This window comes from Bombus affinis, unplaced genomic scaffold (genome assembly GCF_024516045.1).
Source record: "Bombus affinis isolate iyBomAffi1 unplaced genomic scaffold, iyBomAffi1.2 ctg00001068.1, whole genome shotgun sequence".
Lineage (NCBI taxonomy): Eukaryota > Metazoa > Arthropoda > Insecta > Hymenoptera > Apidae > Bombus > Bombus affinis.
The window spans coordinates 6,217-12,500 of record NW_026109534.1 but is presented as its reverse complement, the minus strand read 5'-3'; the positions used below and the strand labels follow the sequence as shown (position 1 = coordinate 12,500).

Genomic DNA, 6,284 nt, shown 5'->3' with positions numbered 1-6,284 from the left:
AATTAAATCAAAGTTTCACTCCAGCCTCGCCAAAGGGGATCGTCTTCTTCCTCGTCTACGATCTCTTCTCCTGTACGTGTCCAGAGATTCTCTCTGGCATGACGACGACGACCATCCAACGACTTTGTAACGGACTCTCGTGCGCATCTTCGTCAGGTACGGAAACGTTGCGCAACACCTCGAGCTTGGTAAAACACCCGTAGCCGATCATAGACACGCGCTAGTTCGCACACGATTTCTACGATTTCCGACGAACGTGGCTTTGGGCCAGGGCCGGCGGGCAGAGAGATACGCGAACGACGGGGAAAATTCGTCCCGATACAAGTAACGCGTACTCTCCGATCTCCGCGCAACGCCTGGGGATCATCTCCCTAAGTCATCAGCGCTCGAAGAAATCACGTGTGCGTTCCCGGATCTACGGCTCTCTTTCGGGGATAAATTACAAGCACAGAGTATGTTAAACGCAACGACGACCCATCGATGCGACGGTCCTCGTCGTTGTCAGTCGCTCGCGCAGAGTATATCTCTACGCACGAAGAGACGGAGTGGGCATTAGATCCCTGGGGCTATTCGAGTAAAACGTCTTAAGAAAAGACGGTTGTACGGCAAAATTCCGCACCGTTACCAAGTTTACTTTTATCTGAGGCTGTTCTCCTTCTCTCCTCTCTCGACCGAGTTCCCATATTTGCTTTCTCTCAGTCTCGCCAAAATAATATTCATTTAAGACGACGTCGGGGGCGCGGACATCGTGCTCATCGAAAACCTGCAAACGTATGCAAATCTGCTGATATGAAAAAAAAATCGGTCACGAGGACAACACTACGTATGTATATATATATATATATATATATATATATAATATATTCGATAACCGACACGAAGCGGTGCATAAGCGGGCGGTCGTACGAAAGGACGACTCACGACGCCGCTAGCACTCACGCAGGTCCGTGACGGTTCTCTCCGCTCTTATTCGTATCCTTCTTCGTGCGCTTCCTCCGACTCTGAAACGTTCTACGTATCGTAAGAACGACGGCGGGTTGTCGAAGGCACCAAGGGACAGAGAGAGACAGAGGTAGAGTTTCGTAGTGTCTCCCGTGAACACGATAGTTTATATATCGAGCATGCGTACGAATTGCACGGTCTCGACACGACCGCGACGAACGCCGACGAGCGTCCAACAATCGCTCGTACGTCGCGTACGTTCTCTCGCGTCCGCTCTTGTTCGTATCCTTCTTCGTGCGCTTCCTCCGACTCTGAAACGTTCTACGTATCGTAAGAACGACGGCGGGTTGTCGAAGGCACCAAGGGACAGAGAGAGACAGATAGAGAGGAACGACACGCAACGCAAGCAGTCTTAGGTTTACGTGAGCAACCCTCAGCCAGGCGTGGTCCAGGAATTGTATCCGTGGACCGCAATGTGCGTTCGAAATGTCGATGTTCATGTGTCCTGCAGTTCACACGTTGACGCGCAATTAGCTGCGTTCTTCATCGACCCACGAGCCAAGTGATCCACCGTTCAGGGTAATCTTTTCATATATTTTTTAAAACTCTTGTACTCCATGTACTCTTAATACTCGGTTCGAGCGAAGCCGAGATCCGACACGACCGACCAACGGGAATCGGACGCGCAGAAGTCGCCGGAAGATCGACGACACGAAAACGTTCGAAAATGAAATCCGACGAACGCGCGAAGATACGCGCGTCCGCCGGCCGGGCGAAAAGTACATTATGATATATAACAACCATCGAGATCGAAGCTCCGTTCGTCAGGAAACGACGGGGATATAACACCCGATTCTGAATCCTCTGTGCAGCACACGATCTCGCGAAGAAATACGCACGGTGGCTAGCCCATATATATATATATGTGTGTGTGTGTATATATAATACGATATGCATTCCTCTCGTCCAATTATTCAAGAAAAAGAGCGTGCGCCTCCATCGTTCGGGTGATGTAAAGATTCGATGGGACTCGCGCGACCCTCGGCCTCGAGCGGTCTTTCCTCCCAATATCCAGAAGCCGAGCTTTGAAAAAACTCTAGCGACGGCACGGGTGTCCGACTCACGACATCGAGGCTTCGAAGTCGGCGATCTCCTCCGAACGGATGGCGATCGCGACGACTCAAAGCGTGAAAAATCGACGAAAGAGAACACATCTCCGTTCAGGTGATTGTTTTTTTTAAAAAATAAAAAAATTCGATGGGACTCGCATCCATCTACCTCGCGCGGTCTTTCTTCCCAATATCCAGAAGCCGAGCTTTGAAAAAACTTCAGCGACGGCACGGGTGTCCGACTCACGACAACGAGGATAGACAGCCTGCGGTCCCCTCTGAACGGGTTATATGCGACGAACTAGACGAAACTTTAGTCGTTCAGGTGGTATAAAAAAAAAAAATTCGATGGGACGCACGCGCAGCCGTCGTCCTCGAGCGGTCTTTCTTCCCAATATCCAGAAGCCGAGCTTTGAAAAAACTCTAGCGACGGCACGGGTGTCCGACTCACGACATCGAGGGTAGACAGCCTGCGGTCCCCTCTGAACCAACTTCGGCTAGACTAGTTACGAATCGTTGCTACGCATCGTCATCATAGTCATCGTCATCATCATCATTATCATAGCGGGCCAACATCCACGCAATGCGTTTTCGTTCTAGGTTACCCGATCCACGAGTATGTTACAAGTGGTTTCGTTATTTCGAACAAAACGACATACGAAGAACACACGCCCTATGGGTAGGAAGCACGTTTCGAGAACGACCGAGAGCGGTGAAAGAGACGAAAGGTCGACGCGCATAAGGTATCCATGGATCTTCGAAGAGAACCTTCGAAGATATGTCGGTATCCTTTCTACATGCGCGACTCGCTACTCGTACTTTCGCTCTCGTCGACTCGTTTTAGTCGCTTCGTTCGATCCCAAAGAGGAGTCTTCGATGTCCCGTTGCTAGGAGGAGAGCAAACGCAACACAGACCACGAAACATAGAAGAGAATAGGCGAGCATGATCTCTCCGACACGAGGCACTTTAGAGATTTTGTTATTCGTTTGTACGGTCTCCACGACGCAAAAAAAAAAATACGAGATCGTGGCGGCGGGTCTTTCTGTATACGGCCTCACGCAAGCGCCTCGATCTCATTTCTCTTTACGGGTGGTTTCCATTCGTAATTTTTCGTTCGATATTCGTGTCAAAGTTTAATTTTCGAAAGCTCAAGTTCCCATTTATAGTTTTATTATAAAATCATAATATTCGCAGACGGCGGGTCTTTCTGTGTACGACCTCACGCAGGCGCCTCGAATTCGTTTATGTATGTATATATATATATATATATATATATATGTATCTCTTCATCCCGATGATCGAGAGAGAGTGCCACCTTCTCTTCATATAGTTTCGTAGCTGGAGGGTCGTCTCCTCCTTATGTCTTTTCATCATTTTGCCAACGGAGTAAGCCACGCTCCGGGCGAATTTAACTGTTCTTTGTTAAAGTATATAGCTTGTTGATACGTCGTATATACTTTGGTTCGTCGATATAGGAGGAGTACGGCTCCTTACCGACTTATACAGTTTCGTATTTTTCAAGTGTTCAAGTCAAATTCTTTAAGTTTTTGTGTTATATCGTTAATGATCCTTCCGCAGGTTCACCTACGGAAACCTTGTTACGACTTTTACTTCCTCTAAATGATCAAGTTTGGTCATCTTCCCGGTAACATCGGCAATGCTTATCACATTGGCCGCGCACCAGTCCGAAGACCTCACTAAATCATTCAATCGGTAGTAGCGACGGGCGGTGTGTACAAAGGGCAGGGACGTAATCAACGCGAGCTTATGACTCGCGCTTACTGGGAATTCCTCGTTCATGGGGAATAATTGCAAGCCCCAATCCCTAGCACGAAGGAGGTTCAGCGGGTTACCCGGGCCTTTCGGCCAGGGAAAACACGCTGATTCCTTCAGTGTAGCGCGCGTGCGGCCCAGAACATCTAAGGGCATCACAGACCTGTTATTGCTCAATCTCGTGCGGCTAGAAGCCGCCTGTTCCTCTAAGAAGATTTGTTTGTACGTTGGTAGTAAAAACCCACCGACCGAAGCCGGGGGCCTTCGAGATACCATAAGTTACGTCTATTTAGCAGGCTAGAGTCTCGTTCGTTATCGGAATTAACCAGACAAATCGCTCCACCAACTAAGAACGGCCATGCACCACCACCCACCGAATCAAGAAAGAGCTATCAATCTGTCAATCCTTCCGGTGTCCGGGCCTGGTGAGGTTTCCCGTGTTGAGTCAAATTAAGCCGCAGGCTCCACTCCTGGTGGTGCCCTTCCGTCAATTCCTTTAAGTTTCAGCTTTGCAACCATACTTCCCCCGGAACCCAAAAGCTTTGGTTTCCCGGAAGCTGCCCGCCGAGTCATCGGAGGAACTTCGGCGGATCGCTGGCTGGCATCGTTTATGGTTAGAACTAGGGCGGTATCTGATCGCCTTCGAACCTCTAACTTTCGTTCTTGATTAATGAAAACATTTTTGGCAAATGCTTTCGCTTCTGTCCGTCTTGCGACGATCCAAGAATTTCACCTCTAACGTCGCAATACGAATGCCCCCATCTGTCCCTATTAATCATTACCTCGGGGCTCCGAAAACCAACAAAATAGAACCGAGGTCCTATTCCATTATTCCATGCACACAGTATTCAGGCGAAGGTAGCCTGCTTTAAGCACTCTAATTTGTTCAAAGTAAACGTATCGGCCCACCTCGACACTCAGTGAAGAGCACCGCGATGGGATATTAGTTGGACCGCCCGCGAGGAGCTAAGCCCACCGATAGGACGTACCACATAATGCCAGTTAAACACCGCGAGCGGTGAACCGACACTGTGACACACAGATTCAACTACGAGCTTTTTAACCGCAACAACTTTAATATACGCTATTGGAGCTGGAATTACCGCGGCTGCTGGCACCAGACTTGCCCTCCAATTGGTCCTCGTTAAAGGATTTAAAGTGTACTCATTCCGATTACGGGGCCTCGGATGAGTCCCGTATCGTTATTTTTCGTCACTACCTCCCCGTGCCGGGAGTGGGTAATTTGCGCGCCTGCTGCCTTCCTTGGATGTGGTAGCTGTTTCTCAGGCTCCCTCTCCGGAATCGAACCCTGATTCCCCGTTACCCGTTACAACCATGGTAGGCGCAGAACCTACCATCGACAGTTGATAAGGCAGACATTTGAAAGATGCGTCGCCGGTGCTAGATGACCATGCGATCAGCACAAAGTTATTCAGAGTCACCAAAACAAACGATGGACGGACAGACGAGCCATCCGCCACCGATTGGTTTTGATCTAATAAAAGCATTCCTACCATCTCTGGTCGGAATCTGTTTGCATGTATTAGCTCTAGAATTACCACAGTTATCCAAGTAAATGTAGGTATGATCTAAGAAACCATAACTGATTTAATGAGCCATTCGCGGTTTCACCTTAATGCGGCATGTACTGAGACATGCATGGCTTAATCTTTGAGACAAGCATATGACTACTGGCAGGATCAACCAGGGATCTTATAATATATTCCCAAAAACCAGCATTTTCGTTTAAAAGTTCTCTCTGTGTCGTAGGTGGGACGTAAGCACCGTACGACGAGACTTTTCATTTTATATATATATGTAATATGACTTAGAGAGCAACGTTCCATGGTTCAGTAACAACGTCACTCAGCCACTTTAATTCTCCTCCTCTCTCACCATCATATATCGATACAAAGATTCATACTTCACAGAATTATTTCTGTTTGTAACTTTTCTCCTCCAACTTCTCTCGTAGAATATAACTTAGCGGTAAAGCACGTATACGCATGCTGGACATACCGTAAGAATATTCTTTTATAAGCTTCAACACCTCTGTAGAGACGCGTTACCAGAAGATAACGCACTCTACAGAACGCCAAAAGGACCATCGTGCAGCTACAAATAGCTTACAACCGATGGTCTCTGCAAGAATGGCTACTCCGTAAGTACAAGCACACACGCATCCAACTTTTGTCAAATACGTGCACACAGGTCACCAGCTTCCCGACTAAGGGGAAGCTTGCCACGTTAACGGTCATTACGTCCTAGACTTCGACCCGCGGCGCAGCAGTGTAGAGAAAAAACCAGTACGAGAACGGAGGAACAGTCGAGAAATAGCGTAAAATACACTAAGACTCGAGGAGCGGTGACTGAATTCTCAACCGAGGCCGTAGAATAGCCACGCGCCCAGCGCTGTTCCGACCGAACCGTCCGGCTCGACGCTTCTCTTATAGATACCA

At 48.4% G+C, this 6,284-nt stretch overlaps 1 long non-coding RNA gene and 2 other non-coding genes across 3 annotated transcripts in view; all 3 read right to left on the bottom strand.

The window, feature by feature from the left end:
* Window positions 1-2,611, bottom strand: part of LOC126928552 (uncharacterized) — a 19,594-nt gene extending 16,983 nt beyond the window's left edge. Inside the window, exon 1 of the long non-coding RNA XR_007716766.1 lies at window positions 2,295-2,611. This is a non-coding gene — a long non-coding RNA (uncharacterized LOC126928552). The remainder of the gene's footprint in view (window positions 1-2,294) is intronic.
* On the bottom strand, window positions 1,370-1,524 carry LOC126928553 (5.8S ribosomal RNA). The gene has a single exon (XR_007716767.1). It is a non-coding gene; the product is annotated as a 5.8S ribosomal RNA (ribosomal RNA).
* A 1,002-nt stretch (window positions 2,612-3,613) lies between the features above and the next one.
* LOC126928555 (small subunit ribosomal RNA) lies at window positions 3,614-5,536 on the bottom strand. Its single transcript, XR_007716769.1, has one exon. It is a non-coding gene; the product is annotated as a small subunit ribosomal RNA (ribosomal RNA).
* Window positions 5,537-6,284: the final 748 nt, after the last annotated feature.